General features: G+C 47.0%; 1 protein-coding gene across 2 annotated transcripts in view; it reads left to right on the top strand.

Annotated features, from left to right (window-relative positions):
- Positions 1-12,788: 12,788 nt before the first annotated feature.
- Positions 12,789-19,418, top strand: part of PELI1 (pellino E3 ubiquitin protein ligase 1) — a 43,058-nt gene continuing 36,428 nt past the window's right edge. For both annotated transcript variants that reach the window (XM_058835295.1, XM_058835294.1), the window contains exon 1: positions 12,789-13,084. The gene's annotated coding sequence lies outside the window, so the exon portion shown is untranslated. The remainder of the gene's footprint in view (positions 13,085-19,418) is intronic.

Below are 19,418 nucleotides of genomic sequence, written 5' to 3'. Positions count from 1 at the left end.
TTATGTTCTTTAGACAAAAAGCCGTGGGTTTTTTTGACTGCCGACTTTTAATTGCTTTGCAGTGAGCACATCAATAGGGGTAACCTGTCACCACCCAGCCACTCCGAAACTGGCCACTGGGCTAAGATCTGAAATTTAAATACTGTGGTTTCTACCTCACAGGGGCCAGAGCATCATGACTGAGACTGTCTCTGCTGCACAAGCATCTTATGGGGGTTGGGTGTTTCACCTGGGGCTTTCTGCACAGCACAAGAGAGCACAGGATCCTCCACCAAGGTAGGGGTTGGGTCAGATGGCCACTTTCTTGTTCTCTGCAGGCACACGGAGGTGAAACTGCTGTCTCAGGCAAATGGCCACCCACAGCCAACCATTGCCTCTGTTCAGCTGTTTGGGTGTTACTGCAGATGCTATTTATTTGGTTGTCTTTTTGTTCTGCACTGCATGACCCAGCAAACACAAATAATTGACCGTTGCAGGGTTGAATGACAAATAATAATCAGGTAAGCACAGGCATATTTGCACAAGAAAGAGACAAAGTAGGTGGTGCTGAGGTTGAAGGCATTAAATCAGTTTAAGAACAAACTCAGCAGAAATCCCCACTTATTTCCTTTATTTCCATGTGGACCTGATTTCCACTGATCTCAGGTAACTCGGGGAAACCCAGCTTAACCTTAGAAAAGCTCACACAGAGCTTTACAGGACAATTTTCAAAGCTCACACCTCCTGAACCACGGAGTGCTCATTGCAGACATAGACCCTGGAGGCCAAATCCTTCCTTGGACTTTGCTTCTGGACAGGGAAAACCAGTTTGGTGTGGTTGAGTCTGTGAGTGCCTCTGCCAGAGTGCCCAGCTGAACACAGCAGAGGGATGGGGTTCATACAGGGAGCAGGAGGCTGGGGGGCTGTGAGTGATGGCCACTCTGAGGTGTCCCCAGCCATCCATCCCTGCCTGGCCATGGATGGAGCTGCCTTGCCTTGGCATGGTTGTTTTGGGAGTGGAACTTCAAGGCAAAGTGCACTTTGCACCTTGCAGATGGAGCTTAACACTGGGAGGATGGGATGGACTCTGTGCTCCTCATTCAGCTCAAATGATACATCCATCTCACATTCAGGGGAGAATTCTTCTCTCACACATCTGCTGCCCACCTGGGATGCTGAAAAAAAACCCACCCTTTTTCTCTGCCCTTTTCTAATTTTTGTCATAGGAGAAAAATTGTGACTTTTTAAAAAAGGGACAGGGAAACCTAACCTTTAGGAATTATTTAAGATTTTTTTTTTTTTTTTTTTTTTAAAAAGAAGTGTTTTCTCTTCCCAAAGCTTAAACCAAAATGCTTTGCTGGGGTTTTTTGGTAGAGGGGTTTTTTTTTCAGTTGGTTTTTCTTTGGGAGGAGGTGAGTGGGGTAGGGTTTTTTTTTTTGTTTTTTTAAAGTTAGGCAGCTGCTCTGTCCCAGACAGACATGAGCTGGCCACAAGGACTGAATAACCTCTCACAGCAACTCCTGAGCCCCAGGATGGAGCATGGGCAGGCAGGAGGCTCTGCTTTGCATGGACACCCTGGAATATGCCAAACACCCCTCCTATGGCTGAGGTTGAGCAGAGCTAGCAAAAAATTTTCTCTTCCTCAATCGAGATTTGCAACTGCTCTGTTCCAGGTTTGCCAAACACCATGGCAGCAAGAGCTGGCAAACCTTTCTCAAAACAAAAGCTCCATGGGGCTGGGTGAAGCTGAGAAGGCTCCTAAATTAATAAACGTAAAAGCAGAAGAAACCCACACCAGGGCAGTTACTTTAATGGAAATAAGCTGCTTGATTTTGCCCTTGAAAGTTTGTGGCGTTTAAAACAATTGTAAACATGTCAGTGTACATGGATACGGTTTCTATAGCAGCACAGCAACAGTTAAGGGCTTGCTCCCAAACATACCCCAAAGGACACTAAAAATAGTGCGTCTGTTGGATCAAAATCTGTATACATATTCGGGAAGACATACAGAAACTAGGAATCTGTGAGCCTCCATCGCGTTTTCCAATTTTTCCCCTTATTTCCTCCCCCTTTTCTGAAGGGGCTGGAAAGAAGGTGCTGAGTTAAGCGGCAGAATGTGGGGAGGGGTGTGCCCGGTGCTGGCACTCCTGTTCCCAATCCTTCCCGCTGCCAAGCCGCTAGGATGCCGTGTCCTCTCCCCACCCTGACACAAGCAGACCTATCAGCCAGGGCTTGAAGAGATTCCTCCTCCTCCTCCTCCTCCTCCTCCTCCTCTGTGTCCTCACGGTTGCCTGGTTGCAAGCACTGCCTGCTCGTTCCTGCCGCATCCCGGGAGCTGCTGCTCTCCCCCGGCAGCCCCGGGCACACGGCAAACTCCGCGTCCCCCTCCCTCCCTGCGCCATCCCAGAGAGGGAGCAGCCCTGCCCATCCCTGCAGCGGGCTGGGAAGGGCCCTGGGTGTGAGCTCTTATGGATTTAGGACTTGGGAAAGTTAACTCCTGCCTTTGAAGCTGCGTTAAAAGCAGCTGGGTGCTCTGCTGAGGCAGAAGTGCCTCCTTCCTCGGCCAGCCTGGCCCAGGCACACGTGTCCATTCCTAGGGTGGCTTTTGCCCACCAGCATCTGCTCTGGCAGCCCAGGGCTGCCTTTGAAGCAGAGGGAGCTTTGCTCGTGTGGTTTGGCAGTGGGAAAAAAGCCTTTCTGGAACGGAGGGTGTGTGCTCCTCGAGAGGAGCGTTCAGAAACACTCCTGTGGCTGCATGGGAAGGGCCTGCAGTGACAACATCCTTGAGTTGAGAGAGCAAAAGTCCATTGTGTTCCTAAGAGACCGTGTGATGCGTGTCACAGCAAAAGCCAAGATGTGCAGCAGAGTAACCAGCCAAAATATACAGCACGACAGAGCCAGCACTGAGAAATCTAGCTTGATGCAAAACAAGGATTTTCAGGGGAAAAGAGAAGCAATCAGGACACGCCATGGGCAATCTGCTTCCCAAAGAACAGGGTCTTAATATTACCCTTTTTTTCCATGCACTTTCACATTCGGGGAAAAGGCCACTTATAAATGCTGAATGAAGGAACACTTAAAATCCCTTGAAGTGAAACTATCTCACATCTTCCTTATTTCATTTTTGTTTTAAAAAGCATCAGTCCTCCCACGACAAAGCACCAAAGATATAATGGCATTTGTTTGACTGCCCCATGGCAGCGGTGCAGTACCCAGTGCATTGTTCATAAATCCAGCATCCCAGCCATGGTTTCAGGAGGGATGCAGGCACAGAGAGCATTGCTCCTGTCTCGTACCTCAAACAGCTCTACTTGTGCTAAAACAATGCTGCTTTTACTATATAAAAGTTTTATGTGTTTTATTTTTTCTGAGTTATGAACAGGTGCCTTCCTGTGTTTTCAACACTTTGCACGCCGCAGCAGTTAATGAGTGACTGGGGGGTCCCTGATAATAAAATCTGCACAAGTGGATTTATTGTGGGCATTAGTTTGCAAAATAATACCTTCATAAAGAAACATTGCAGGGTCAGTATTGAGGAAATTACTTGCTAGCAGGTTAAAATCATCACCCTGTTCAGCTAATTGGGGTCTCTCAGACACAAGTGACAAATTACATTTAGTATTGCTGCAGCATCTTTAAGTACAAAGCATTAGCATCTCACCTTGCTTTCTGTTTTTATTCTGCGGAGCTCAGATTCCTCTGTTTTGACAAATGGCTTCACTGAAAGTTTTGTCTGTGTTCCCTGAGCAGCATTCCTAGTAAAATGAGAATCACAAGCTAGAAACAGCACAACAAACCACAAGGAAGGAAAACCAAAGCAGCTGCATCACAACACCTTTGAGATCTGTCTGGGATTTTGTGATTTTCCTACATTTCATGCTGGTTAAAGGCAAGCAAAGCAAGCTGCCAGCAAGGCAGTGTGGCCACAACAATGGCCTCAGAGCTGTGGGACAGGGTCCAGCTGCTCTCTGGCCATGCAGCCCTGTGCTTTGAAGGATGGCTGTGGCACCACATGTCCTCCTGTCTTTTGCTTTGCCCTTCCAGCAGTCCTATCCCCTGCCTTTAGGATATGACTACCCTCAGTGTGGCCTGAATTGCTGTTTGTTTGGGGACAAGGGGCACTGGGGCAAAAAAACCCTTGGGCTGAAGTCTGGCTATGGCATGAGCTACTTGTTTATGCAACAGAAGATGTACTGACACCATTCCCAAGACAAACGGGGTGATGGAGCCAGGGTCTAGACTTTTTGACTTCACCTAGTCCTTCCTTGCACATCACCCCTGCTCTCCACTTCTATGCTGCCACCGTTCTCAGTGCCAAAGAGGAAAGCTCTCTCCACCCCAAGACATCTAGAGAAAGATCATGCCTATGCTCAGCCAGGGTTAAACTGTAGTTTTGGCTTCAGCCTTGCATTCCCAGCCACCTCCATGCAGGCTAGGCCAGAGGAGAGCCCAGACACACTGTCTCCCAGCTGATTTTACTCATGGGTTATTTAAAGCAGACATTGATAGCTCTGAAGTCGCAGCAGCTGAGCGTGGCCGCCAGTGGCTAATGAAGGTGAATGTCAGGACTCATCATCAAAGTGATTAGTATAATTAAACTGAGCTGTGAAATGCCAGTGCCAGCAGCAGAGAAGTCCCTCTGAGGTTTGCTTCACTGGATTGAAAACTAGGTGCTTCCTCTGAATCCCCTGATGCACTATCTGGTTTTCCTTTGGTTTTCCTTTGCATCAGCTCTCCTGTTCTGAGGCAGCTGCTTGTGCTGTGACTATGGACAAAGTGCTGCTTTTTTTTTTCTTGTGGTCTCACTTCCCAAGCTATAAAGCACAGGTGAAAATACTGAGCTGCCTACCTGACAAGGCTGATGTGCAGATTAATTAATATTTCTCAAGTGCCCTGAAATTTGCCAAGAATTATTGCTACATAACATCTGTTGCTACGTAGTGAAAATTGCCACCACTGGAACCAGGCACAAACACAGCACTTACATTTCCTGGCCTCACAGGGATCAAACCCAGCTTTGCTACGAGTCTGTATCCAACAAAAATCTTCCTTTTCGCCTCTCTGATGTTTTGCTCATGTGGTTTCTGCAGCTTTCATTGTTCCCTTTGGTTTGTTGGACGGTACAAGACAACACCATTGGTTGCCTCTGTGTGCCCCATCCCAGAGCAGCACAAGAGATGGGATCTGTCAAGGCCAGGGGTGGGAACTGTACCCAGGGACAGTGTCAACACCCAGCCCTGAGAAACTGCTTGGCTCCAGCAAAGCAAGGGTGGACCTGCCAAGCTCTCTGATACCACACCTCAGTGTGTCTGAGTGACTCACGAGGCATTCCACAACTGTTTTGTTTCTCTTCCCCTTTTGCAGGGAATTTCCCTTTGGGAAATTAAGGGGGTTTTAAAAACAACATGTTTGCCCCTCCACTTTCTAGTTTTCCTGCTGGCAAAGCCTTGTTTCTGATGGCAGTGAACCTTGGCTTGGTGGGCGTCACATTGGTCACTCCTCCTGAGGAGCACCAGTGTTGTCAGCACTGAGGAAGAGGATGAGCTTGGGTTACTCCAATGGCTTTTGGGCCATCATCAAGCTCCAAAGACAACGCATATATTTATAAATCAAGTGTGACGTGGGTGGCTTCCCAGTCCTGAGTCCAGCTGGGAATGTTCTAGTGGTGTCAAAGCCTGCTGCAGCCCCAGATGAGGTTACCCCATCCAAAGTGCTGCCTCTGAGTGGTCTCCAGCTCCCACCACTTCCTACCCATGCCTGGTCAGTGCTTGAGCCCACCAGCCTGCTCCAAAGTGGTGCTGGAATGGGTTATTCCATTGTCACAGACCCAGCAAATATGTATTAGGAGTCATTCATCACCAAGCCATTAGGGGCCATTTGGTGGTGGGGGGTTCTGGCAAAGACCACCAGGAGTGGGTGGATTGGTGTTGCATCTTCCTCAGGATGATGCTGGACACAGTGGAGCCCCCAGAGTCGTGGCTGGTGGGCAGGCAGAGCTGAGCACTTGCAAGGAAGGTGGGATGCTGGCTCCTGCTAGCGAGCCTGTGCTTTCACAGCTCTGATTCATTCTGGGTTGCAGCAGGCTGCCATACCCCGAGCCTGCAGGCGCCTCCAGAACAAGGCTTTTTCCTCTACAGCACCCCAGTGATTTCCTTCAGGGGAGCCCAAGTAAAACTGAGGGGCTGAAGGAGGGAAGTTTTCCCAGCTGAAAGAACAAGATCATGCCAAATGAAGTTCAGTGACTGTAAATGCAAATTAAAGAGTGTCTCCAGGAAATGTTTTGATCCTTTAGGTGAGAGCAAGGGGATTTGATATCAGTCATATTAGCCCAGGAAAGAAACATGGTTATGAATGGCCAGATATTGACTCCAAAATCCAGCAGTGCCCTAAAAAGCTAAGAGAAACCACAAACCATTTGCTAGGATCCAGATGCAGGCTCCTGAGAAGGGGCAAACACAAAGGGCACTGGCAGGTCTGGAGAAGAAAGATCAAGAGCTGCTTGTAGCCCTTTCCCATAGGAGCCCTCAGCTGAATGGAGAAAATGAGAGATTTTAAATGCTCGGAGTACAACACTGGAAGCTCATTGCCCAACACCTCTGTAGCTGGTAGGAGCCTTTCAGTTCCTCCCCCAAAAATGTTACCCATGTCACCAGTGGTGTCCAAACCTCCCTTTGGGTGCTGCCCAAAAAAGACCTGGTGAGCCCAGCCATAGCCAGACCACTGTGGGACTCGTAGGCATCTCACAACCCTCAAAATGAAGGATTGAAGGTGGCTATGCCAGCCTGGCCTCAGGGGGAATTTCAATCAGGTCCTGGCTGCAAATCTCCCTGGAGCAATGATTAAGCAAGCCTTGTCATGACAGAGCCCATGGTGGCCTCTTTCCCTTTAACTTCTTCCTTGGACTGACAGACTTAAGCCATCCAGAAAACACTGTGTTAATCATATTGTTTGAGGGAGAAAGCCGAAGAAAGAGTATTACTCTGTTACCACGCAGCCAGCTCATGTGGCTTAAATCATAGCTACAACAAGCAGGCCTTCTGGCAGATGAGTTCTCAGGCAGAAAGCAGAGGGGGAGAAAAAAGAGACAAAAAAAACCTCAAAAAGCATAGCATTGGCTGCATATACTGAATGCAAGCAAAAACACACATACGTCTGTGGTTTTGTATGTTTTCAAGGAGTCAAAGTCTGTTTTGTTTCTTCAACCAACTGATAAACTGGACCTATCCTGTGGGTGCTGGGGGCACTCACATGCTGATTATGTCCTGCTTTTCTTACTACTTCACCCTCCAGACTGATACAGCAGCTGTAGCGAGCGACGCGTGGTGTTTTCATTTCGCCTCATTAAAGGCATTTAAACGTGCCTTGCTCAAGTAACACCTGCCTCCTCCATTTTTCGGGTTGTGCTGTGGGTTGGGTGAGGGGGAGACGCTGCCACATCCCTCTCCCTGGGAAAATGCATGTGTTCTTCCACACAGCAGCTTCAGAGATTGTGTTTTAGAGAAGAACAAAAGAAAAAGAAGAGGGGGTGAGGGAGAAAAGACTTTAATTTTGAGACTGGATGTCTGGGAAAGCTGAGATTTGTGTTCACATGGTCCATGGGAGGACAGCTGTGATGTTGAGCAACAGCCAAGCACCATCTCCCACCTGAGCAACCCAAGAGATGCACCTGGGAGCTGCTGCTGGAGCTCTTGCTTACTGCACCAAGTAGAGCACAGTTGGTGGAGAAATCACTGCAAATGCTGAACAAACTTTCCCTCTAGATCCACAATCAAGGCCAAGCAGTGAAATATATCCCAGAACCCATGGGATGCAATCTTGTCCTCAGCAAAGGGACAGTAGGAGGTCTCATGTTCTGCTTAAACTTCCTCTTTCGTGGTTATATTCAAAAGGAGGTCCTCTGAAAGGACTACAATTTTTGTTCCACATAATTAAGCAATTAATGTATGTATGTATGTCAGGGGGATCCACACATGTCCATCCAGGTGGCTGACTCCTGTGACACCCCTGTGGCATCCTGACTAAACACTGTGCTGGTACCGCAGCTCCCTCCCTCCCTCCCTCCCTCCCTCCCTCCCTCCCTCCCTCCCTCCCTCCCTCCCTCCCTCCTCTCTGCCTTTATGAAGTGCCCCTTGATTTTACAGCTCTGCAAATACACTTTGAGAGGGTAGATGTTTGCTTATTAACTTAAAGCAAATTACATTTCTAAGAACTGGTGGAAGAACGTAATTTAATCGGCGAACACGATCAGCCTGATTGATTGTGGATGATTGCACAGCCACCCCTTTACTCTGCCTGAGTGCAGTGCAGGTGCAAGTGCACACCACTAGGCATGGAAAAGGAAGAATCACCTGCCAGGCTTGGGATGCTCCAATTTTTCTACAATGATTTGATGATTAGCCCCTGATGAACCCAAGGCTGAGTTTGTGACAACTCGAAGGAATTAGCACGCTCCTTCGGAAAAGCCCAACACCTGATGATCAGGCCGACATCAGCGCTCAGGGCACAGTGTCATGTCTTGTGTTTGACAAGCTCTGACCTTGTGTCCACCTGAGCTAAATATTAACTTCCTCAACCCTTCCAAGAAGGAATTCAGCATCGACTTGTAATCTTAAATATTTTCACGCGACTGACTAATGACTTAATCACAGCTCGTGGCACTGAGCCACGCTGATTACCCACGCAGGCAGGAATTGCAGCATGTTGTGGCACCAGCAGCTGCCCAGCACCCTGTCATCATGCTCAGTCCCAGCAGCATCAGTCCCCCATGAAATTTGCTTGGGTGTAGGTTTGAATCCCTTGGAATCTTACGGGTTGAATGAGAAAGGTGATGTGAGCTTCAGTTTTGTAACCTAGGGAGGCAGCTGGTTTAGAGAGGCATCAGGACACCCCTGGGGGACACAGGTTCTTCCCCAGGAATGAGGGGCCTCTCCAAGGTTTTGGGGATGACTTGGTGAAGTATCCTGTCAAGTTGAACTTGGCAGCCCAGGTCTGGAAAATGATCTGGGCACGGCCAGGAGATGCTCTGGAGAGTTTTGGACTGGTCATGGTGCTTTAGGGGATGCAGTGTTTAGCAGCGTGGCCCTGAACCCAGCCAAGCCACTCTGGCTGGGGATCATTTCATTTAATAGTATAGAGAGGGGCAGTGAGGTGTGAATGAACTGTTGCTGTTGGGGCCATATGCAGTTAAGAGTAGCACAGAAACCTGGCCAAGAGCCTTCACTGCTTCCTCGTTGCCGCAGTGAGCTCACAGGACGATACGTGCTCCGATGGGAACATTAGAGGGGACCATGTGTCACTTTATTTTGCATCTGACTCAGACAGCCTGCTCAACACGAGCACTGGAACAGCGTGTGGCTGTCAGAAAACAGAAAATAGTTGTTTAAATATCAAAGATTATTTCAGAGCTCCAATTGTCTGAGTCGCAGCTCCAAGTTTCAGTGCTGGGAGGGGAAATCTGTGTAAAATGAGATGGGTCAGCAAAGGTGATGGTCTACCTACCTCCCATTCCTTTTCCAGTGAATTATCCATGGTGCTGGCTCATCTCAGTCCAGCTTGACTCCCCCAAAACACTGAGTATTTTATGTTTCAGCTTCCTGCTGTCTCTCCATGTAGTGGTACAAGCTTGTGGTACAAGGGTACATGGCAAGATCAGAGGAAAAAGCAGCCCCCAGGCTTCCTCTCAGCAAGGAGCTGAGTTCTGAAGCCCAGTTTTTAGCACCAGCTTCTCCAGATCTCTGGGCATGTCGCAGAGGACTTTAAGCTGTCAGTGGTGATTGCCCTTTTTCCATAGCAAGGGACATGTGTTAAATATAAGGAAATACTGAAAAGAGTCACCAAACTCATCTGTTTCCCTTTTTTTTTTAAGTAAGGAGAGAAAAGCTTTCTGAATTTTTTTTCTCCTATGAGAGGAATGTTTTGTAATGCTGATTTGTCTCTTAAGCTTCCTCTGAAACGTCTTTGAGAAAGAAATGAACCCTGAGGCAGGATCGAGATGAAAAGGGAACTGGGAGCAGTGCTAAGCCAGGGGGTTGTGCAAAGGATAAATGCTTGCATGGATATAAGAAGGGATTGGGCCAATTAATGAAACAGAAATCCATCATAAAGGTACTAATTTAGACTTAGATAAAACATGGTCCCTCAGCAATGGGACACAAGCCCTGGTCTGGCTGCAGGTGCTCTCCCAGGACAGGGCCAGGCTCAGCACTGGCATCGCTGGCGCCCAGGATTCCTCCTTGAGGCAGCTGGGACAAGGCTGCAGCAAGGATGCTGGGATATTGGAAATATCTCACCATCATTCCCTCTTCTGCAGGAGGGTGGTATGGCCAGGCAAATGAGGAAAGAGCCTCCCAAGGGGAAAAGTGAGAGACACATCAGATGCTACAGAAGAGCACAGCGTGTGACAGCAACCTGGAGCAGCTCTTGGGACCTGAAGGGAACCCCATTCAACACAGCAAGAGGCACTGTTTGCTGTGGCAGGACACAAATGCTGGGGGCAAGGCTCTGTACTGTGAATGCCAAGCTCATCCTCTCCCCCCAGGCTTTCCTCAGCAGTCCATGTCTGCTTCTGCCAGCTGCACCTAATTCCTGTATAGCTTAGTAAAGTGAGCATGGGAGACCAGCGTGAGGCCTTCTGTAATCTGGTCTCAGGATGCCCCAGGCATAATATTCACCTCTCCACACCCCAGTTTCCTCATGTAAATTGGATAATAATGAGATCTGTTACCACTGTCGCGTTACATCACGTGTGTGGCAAGTGATTCACTACACGCAAAGCTCTGAGCACATCGGGCAGCACGCAGGGGTCAGGCAGCAGCCGCTCATTCCAGCACAGTGCCTGTCCATGATTGCAGCGGTTTCCCACCTATCCCTTGCCTTCTTCCCCATCCCATCTCCTTCAACTTTTGCCCACCATCCCTGGAAAGGCAGCACCTGGTCCCTGTATTGAAACATGACTTGCATGCAGGAGGGACTCAGCAGGTTTTCCATGTCAGAGCTGGAGCCAGGAGCTTCTCCACCCATGTCTCCACACTGCTGCCACCTGCCACCCATCTGCCACGTGCCTGCACGTGTGTTCCTTACTCCCTCGTGCCTGAATCCCATGGGAACCTCCAGCAGCTGTGGGGAGATGTGGGACACGCTCCCACTCAGGGCTGAGGGTCTGACTTGCAGCGTAGCGAAGGATGAGATGATGCTGGTAACGGGAGCTCAGCAAAGAAGGGATTAAAGTGTGCCCTGATCAGAGGGCTGTAAATACCTGGGTTGGAAATGTGGCAGGGAACAGTGAGCTGTGAGCACAGAGAACAAATTTACAGCAATTCCAAAGGCAAACCAATAAACGCTCCGAGAAGAGCTCAGTTTTAACACCAGGCTTTGTTTGCAGCAGCCACCAAAAGCTGGGGTGTGGTGAATTTGCCATCAGGGCTATTTTTATCTCAGGTGTTTTAAAAGAATAATGCCTTTGAGGAAAAAGCTATTTTTGGGATGTGCAGGGTTACACGTTACACCAGAGATCATGAGGGATGATCACCCAGACCCCTTTTGTTCTTATAATCTGGGAGCTTTGAGTTATATCTCTTAATCTCTCCTTAAAAACCCCAGGGCCAGTGAAACTCAAGTTAATGATGGGTAGAGCTTACACAGCCTGGCACCACTAATATTTCTGGCCCTGGATAATTTTTCAGCAGCTCATGGTGTGATGACTACAAAAGCAAATCCATTGACTCACCATGTTTAAGAAAAAAAATTTAAGACCACATCAAGGCTGTGATTTCTCTTAAGCTATGGAAAACATAGAACAAAATCAATTAATATAGTCTTTCTTTATGTGGCTAGAAGGGTCTTTCAGTTGAAAGACATATATATAATTTATATATATGTATATATATACATATATGGGCATATACACATACATACATTTTTCTATACATCCATATGTGTGTATACATACACACACACACGTGCACACATGGAATTGTAGAATTGTAGAATGTTAAGGATTTGGAAAGGACCTTAAAGATCATCTAGTTCCAACAGCCTGCCCTGGCCAGGGACACCTTCCATTAGACCAAGTGGCTCAAGGTCTTGTCCAGCCTGGCTTTGAACACTGCCAGGGTTGGAGCATCCACAAACCTCCCTGGGCAGCCTGTTCCAGAGTCTCACCACTCTCACACTCGAAAAAAATTCTTCCTAATATCCAGCCTCAATCTCCTCTCTTTCAGATTGTACCCATTACTCTTTGTCCTATCGCTACAGCTTCTCTGGCTCCTCTGAAGGTTCCCCTTCAGGTACTGGAAGGCTGCTATGTGCTCTCACACCATCTTCTCCTCTCTGGGCTAAACAGTCCCAACTTTCTCAGTATGTCTTAGTGTGGGAGGAGCTCCAGTCCTCTTATCAGCTTCATGGCCCTTCTCTGGACTTGCTCTAACAGTTCCATGTCCTTCTTACGTTGGGGACACCAGAACCGTATGCACTATTCCAGGTGGGGTCTCACAAGAACAGAATGGGAGGGGGGGTAACCTACTGGCCGTACTCCTTTGGAGGCAGCCCGAGACTCTGCGAGCTTTCAGCGCTGCGCAGCACACGAAGCGCAGGTAAGTGGACTCGCACACACACCTGCACACAGGTACACACCTGCACACAGGTACACACCTGCACACAGGTACACACCTGCACACAGGTGCTTGGGCACACGGGCTGTGCTCAGCGGGGGCGGGGAACGGGACTACAACTCCCGCCATGCCCCGGGGCGGGCAGGGGGCGTGTCCCCGCCAGGCCCCGCCCCGGCGGTGTGGCGCGCGGTGAGGCGGGGCGGGGGGGGCGCGCGCGGCAGTCGGTGTGAGGGCGGCGGAGCCGGCGGCGTCCATCGGCTTCTTCTCTCCAGCCGCTTCCCGGTAGCTGCCGCTGCTGCTCCCTGGCCCGTGGCTCGCAGCACCGGCCCGCCCGAGCCCTGCCGGCCGGAGGTGAACGCTCTGAGCCTTCTTCCCTTGTCGCCCAGTCGGAACTATCGCCCTCCGCGCGGCCGTGAGGAGCCTGAGGCTGCCCCTTCCCCCCGCTCCCGGCCTGCCGGCGTGGGCTGCCTCTTCTGCCCGTTTCCTTCCTCCCCGGGGTGAGTATCGTGCCTGTCGCGACAGAGCCCCATCCCCGCGCTGCTATTGAAGGGATGGGGGGCCTGCCTGGGGCCTGCCCCCTTCTGCCTTCCTCGGGCTCCTTCCTCCCCTCTCGCCGCCCTGCGCGCTTTGTACTGCGCCTCGCAGGGCTCCCTTGTTGTGGTTGTTTTTAAAATAATTCTCCATTCTTATTTTTTTTTTCCGCTGGGGTTTGGGAAGCTTTTTTTGTCTTCTTTTATTTGTCTTTTTTTTCTTCTTCTTCTTCTTTTTGTTTAATCTTTTTTTGCTTCCCACCCACCCGGAGTTGGCCCCGCTCTGGGGCTGGGTGTGCTGGGGAAGCTCTTTGTCATGGAGCGGCTGCCGAGCCGTCTGCCCTCGGGAAAAACATCACTCGAAAAAAAAAAAAAGGAAAAAAACCCCAAAAAATAGTCTCTCAATACTTGAACACCAGGGTTCTGTTGAATTCGGAGGTGGATTTTTTTTTTTGGCGGTGGTTTATTTTTTGGGGTTAAGAACGAGTTTTCCCCCCCCCCCCGCCAAGTCCATTGATCGCAGCCTCCCGTGCCGGAGTGCGGAATGGGAGCAGCACGCAGGCGGGTGACAACAAAACAAAGGGGGATTTTGTTTGGCTGTTGTTAACCTGAAAAATCTTGGTGGGAAAGCTTGCTTTTTTTTTTTTTTTAATAATTTTTTTTTTTAATCCCTATCTCTTCCAAATTTGATGCTGTTTTACTCTGGAAAAATCCAGCTGGGCGGTGGGTAAGTTGTGTTTTTAATTTTAAGCCTTTTGGAGGAATTGCAGGGTTTCTCTCCCATCTCCTCAGCCCTGGCTCTTTTGTGAGCAGCCCGCCGTCCAGCGCAACTTGTGTCCGGTTTTTCTTTTCACTCTTGTTTTCACCTAGTTGAATAATGCGTTTTCAGGAGGATCTAGTACGAGGAGGACATTTCTGCCTGCAACGGCTGTAGGGAAGATATTCAAAAGGCAGGAGAGAGAAGGAGCAGTTGTGTTTACAGCCGAATAATTTTCGTCTGGTGAAGGGTATATTTTAAAGCAGTTATGTTTTTATACAGGAAGCATTTTACTTCCCCCCCCCGCCCCTTTGTTTTTGTTTTAACTTGCATCTCAAAAATTGCAGCTACTTCACCTTTGCAAAATGCAGCTTCTGAAATACATGCAAGAAAAAAGCAGTCTGGCTGTAATGTTGGTGTTTCTGGTCTTAAAGGCCACCCCTTTTTTTTTTTTTTTCTTTTTTTCTCCCCCCCCCCCCCCCCCTCCCCGGGACTCCTCTGCCTTGAAAAAACACTACTTGGCAAGAAAAATTACAAAGCCTTTCAGCTATATAGAAGCTGGCGCTTCTGCATCTGAAGGACGATAGGTTTATTATTTTTTAATTTTTTTTTTCCATTTTGAACGCAAATGGGGGGCGGGGGGAGACCCGGGGGAAAAAAAGGCCGTTTCCGGTTTCTGTTCAGCAGCGTTTCGCATTTTTTTTTTTTTTCCCACAAAGAAGCAGGCTGATGACCTGTTGATGATACATCTTCAGTTGCTTTTTGTTCCAGAAGGCGCCGGTAGGTTAGTGGAGGTGAACAGGCTGCCCAGATCTTCGTTTGCATGTGTTGTTGTGTGGTCTGTGTGGCTTTGTAATGTTTTAGGCCGACAATCGTGGAGTGAGTAATGTAGAGCCAAAGTTCAGACGTCTGCCCGGAACACCTCCCCCTTTCCTCTCCACCACTGTCCCCCCAGAAAAAGCATGGTTTGCTTTTTTGGTATTGCTGAGCATTGGTAGTGGGAAAATTAGACACTCTTGGTGCAAGAGAAGTGTCCTAACTCTTTGAAGTCGTGTGAATGGCCTGGCAGGAAGCTTTAGGAATGCATTTTGGTTGTATGTAGGTTGCTACTGGGTACCTTAAGCTTCAACATATCCTATTTCAAATGAATTAAACATGTAGGAGCACCTACTGTTACACCGAGTAAAGTCGTGTAATGTGTGCCTCATGAATGTTTCCGTTCTTACTAAACACTGGAATGTATTTCTCAACACAGCAAGTCACACTGCTAGTGTTCATCTTAGAAATTAACATTTTGAGTAACTACTAGTATTTCAGTTAAAGAAGAACTTAATTTACTACCTCTGCTACAACCATTTTGTATTTTGGTAGTGATATTGGTTTCTGTTAGGAAACCAGGCACAGACAACAGGATCCTTTCACTTCAGCATTCACAGCTAGTGACTGTGTTTGTAGGTACAAAATAGAGGATCATGTGCTTGGAGCCAGTGGTATTTAAAACTCCTATTCATTTGTAAGGAGCTAATTACAAGTGTTTTTTGATATAAAATGTCTTTTCAGACATTCAGAACCCTGGAATACAGGAAAGCGGAAAACCCAGAGCTGTTTGTAGACGCTAATCCATGCCCTGAGCTAAAAAAGGGAGAATGAGGCTGTTTCATGAGAAATCAGTCGCCTTTAAGTGCATACTTGTAGGCAAAATTACACAGTTGATTAGCAATTCCTGCTGGATGCCAGTAATTGGGGATACTTGTTGCTGGCTGGTCACTGTGTGCCTTGCTGGTTAGATTGTAAGTTTTGACTGAACATTGGGATGAAAAAGTCCGGCTCTTTTGCCTCCTAGACATTCATTCCTTAATCTCCAGATTCACAAGCGTGCTGACAAACTGTCAAAGGAAGTGACAGCAAAGACACGGGATAGGAAGTAGGTCGAGTGCTGCTGAATGCTGCTGAGTTTCAGTGGAAAAAAAGTGAGCATGTTTCCATCTGATCTTGTTTCTGTTTCTTTTCAATCCACCGGTTAGCAGGATGCACCAGGAAGTGTCACACTCCTACTGTAGTTCCCCAGTCCTGCTGAAATTAATATTGCATCTCCAGTCAGGCCCAGTTAGTCTACCTGTGTGAAAAGATTAATGGGGAAGAAGGTAAAATAGCAATTTAATTATGAAAAATCATGTCAGTTGGGTAAAACTCAAGTGTCTCTGTGCCTCTCAGGAGGTGGTGGGCAGCTCGTGGGATGCATTTGCCTGTCCCTGTGCTGCTGTTGGCTCTCCAGTGGGTGCTTGGGGGTGGGCTGGGACAATAAGGTAGCATCATGGCATATTTTTTGTGGCCTTAATGTTTTGTGATGGATGTGGCAATTAGTAGTTACAAGTGGTTGTGTTTCTTGTTTAAAATGTTTGAATGTATGTATTCAAAAGCCTGCCTTTCAAGTTACAAAAGATGGAAGCTCTTTGTCCTGCTAGAAATCCTCCTGAAACTTAAAAAAATGCAAGCTCTACCTTGGTTCTGCCTTATGCTAAAAGCAGTAAAAGCTCTTTGACAGTGACTTGATTTGCAGAAAAATGACAGTCTGTCACACTGTGAGTATGTTCTTTTACAAGTATCCTGTATTTATATTGGTTTATAAAGAAACTTTTTCTTCAGGTAGGCAGAGGTTCTTAGGTGCTTTGCATGAGTGAGTGCACAGCATTTGGGCTACCTAGGTGAGCCCTATGCCATGACCTTCTTTTGCTGACCCATGTGACATGATTTGGAGCACCAAATGTTCCCAGCTGCTCAAAGTGACCTTTCTGGAATAACCCTGTAGTGATGAGTGATTGTGAAATAGTCGACTGGAAACTACAGGCTTTTGCAGGAAAGCTGTTGTCCTCTGCTGGCACCCTGTGCTGGAGGTAGGTGCTCATCAATACCAGTCCTGCTCCAGCAGTGTCTCCTGGCTGGCATGTGAGGTGGCATTTGGGGACGTGGGCTCAAGTGTGAAGGAGTCAGCAGCTTGTTTGGTTGAGGCTGAATGCAGTGCCTGGGTGGGAGTGTTTGGTTAAGGATTGATGGTATCCTCTGTGGCCTGCCATGCAGGAGCACGGCTCAGTTCATGAACAGGTAATAAAAGTTAATCTGCTGACCTTGGTTTTAATCCAGGCTGCTGGATTTAATCACAGGGACTTGAATGCCACCCATGGTACTTATGTAAATGCTGAGTTTTGGGCTTGAATCCTACTTGAGAGCAGAGAGGCCTAAACCTTGCAGTGAATTTCTGGCTGTGGTTTGGGAGTATCCTATAATTTTACTCTTCTAAGTAAAGCTATATTGCAGTTTTTAGATTAGGAACGTTCAAAACCTCTTACTCTGTTCCAGTAATTATATTCCTGTCAGGAAGAGGATTTGTTCAATTCACACTCACTTTCCTTGTTCACCTGTATATGTTGTAGAAGGCTTGTGACATGTGTCAATGTTGGCTCAAAATGCTCTTGGTCTGCCTTGATGTTGGCTAGACAGCTATGCCAACCAGGTGTTTTTCTGTGCCAGCCTTGTCTGTAGAAGTTAATTGCACAAATGTGTTTTTAGAAGGGAGAAAAGCATTCCTTGTGAGAAGTATTTTTTAATAGTACAGAGATATTTGGGGCAGGGAGGTGCTGCTACATCTGGGTGTGTAAATCTGCGTGAACACAAGGAATGCAAGGAGGGTATTGAAAGGCTATAGCTAAAAAGGCCTAAACCAGAAATGATCTCTGGAATATTTTTTTTTGTTGTTATTATTAAGGGTAGTTGATAATATGAATAGCTGCTAGATAATGATACTGTGTAGATTGATTGAGGTTTTGACTGAATGGGATATATAAATGTGTAGGTACTTGCAGGTTATGTATTTTGGAGTAAGTTAGTCAAATAGGATTCTCTGGGGGATAGTTTGTTGGAGCTAGGACTTGAAGATACAAAACAGCAAACAAAACCCAGAAAAATAATAGAACACAAATCCCTGCCCAGCCAGAATTTTCTTTAAAGTAGACCACTATAGATGTTTTTTTTCTTCCATTGCCAATTGATTCATCTGTCTGGATGTACATAGCTGCTTGTATTTCAAGTTTGTAATGTTTCTGTAACTATATAACTCTTTGGGTTTTATTACAAATGCTTAAAAAGACTCTTTTCTGAGTATCTGGGGTACCTATTTTCCTTACTTTATGGACAAGGTAGGGAAAAGTGTATTTGAGGGCACTGATTTTGTTTTTGTTGAGAAGGCTGTCAAGATTTGACTTTGGTGGAGCTCAGGGCCTGCAAGAATTTCTGAAGGCATAGTGAGAAGAAATTTGGTGGTGTGATTTGTACATCTCACACCGTCCTGCTTGTCTCTTCAGTGTTTCTGCTTAATTATCTGAACCATGTAGTGAGCAACTGGAAAGTTGCAGCTGTTGGGTTAGTTTGTCCCTGCCAGCTTATCCCCATGGAGGGTAACCCCTTAATCTGGGCCAAAAACACTAATGGCTTCATTGTTCTTGGGGTCAGGGCAGTCATACCGGCATCTCTGGGTCAGATCTAACTTAAAATGTTTCACCCAGCTGGTCATCTTTGCCCAGGAATTGATCAGTGAACACTTGAATTGTCTGGAACAGCTTGCAAGGCACCCACGTAGAGCTCTGGGCTTTAGGAATGGGAGCCTGTGTGCCTGTGCAGCCTGCACATAGGGCCCCCTTAAACATCACATCCTATGGGATGCTGTAAGACAAGGTTTAACTAGTCACAAAGTTAGGCTTAGGGGGGTTCGATATGTTTGTAGTTCCTTTCCCTGTGTCAAGTTCATGCCTTTTTGGCAGTTGCAAGTCTGCCCTAAAGTGCCCACTTTCTCTCTTCCCAGGTCCTTCTGCTTTTAATAGTCTAGCAGTGTTAAACAATAAGGACTTGATTTTTAAAATCATACAGTCTTGAGTACTGAATCTGTATTTTCTTTGTCCTAAGACAGATTGTTCATGTTAAATGATAAAAGTGGTCCCTGAAGAATTTTCTCTAAGAAATCTCAAGGCTCCTCTTCTCTTTAAGTGTTAATATGTATACTGAGATTTTTGTCTCATGCTGCCTTGATATCCTTTCCATTTACCTGAAGCAGCTGTAGTTCCATACAATATTTTTACAAGAGTAATTATTGTCTTAATCATCATTTAACACAAGTTTCAACAGGGAAAATAAGCAATGTTTCTTAGGTCAGATGATGGAGCTGAATTGTTTAATTGGTATGATGTTAGGGGTAAAAATGCACAATTTATCGTATATGAGGGCTTACTATGAGTAATTTACTTATTTTTAAAGAACTTGTTGCTCATTTTGCTTTTTTAATGCACCTCTTGGTATAAACTGCTATATTCTAAAAATGTCAGTTCTGTCATTTCCCGCTAATCTTTTTTTCTCTGTTTGGCTTGGTTTACTTTTTTCCTGAGCCACTTCAAATACTCTGAGTGCTCACCGTGGAAGAAAATAAATGCAGGTAGACACAAGCTTCTGTGTTTAGAATGCTGCTGTACTTTAAAGTTAGCAGAAGATGACTTTGAA

The sequence above is a fragment of the Poecile atricapillus genome, chromosome 3, assembly GCF_030490865.1.
Source record: "Poecile atricapillus isolate bPoeAtr1 chromosome 3, bPoeAtr1.hap1, whole genome shotgun sequence".
Taxonomy (NCBI): Eukaryota; Metazoa; Chordata; class Aves; order Passeriformes; family Paridae; genus Poecile; species Poecile atricapillus.
The sequence above is the reverse complement of the archived record's forward strand: the minus strand, read 5'-3'. Positions and strand labels throughout refer to the sequence as shown.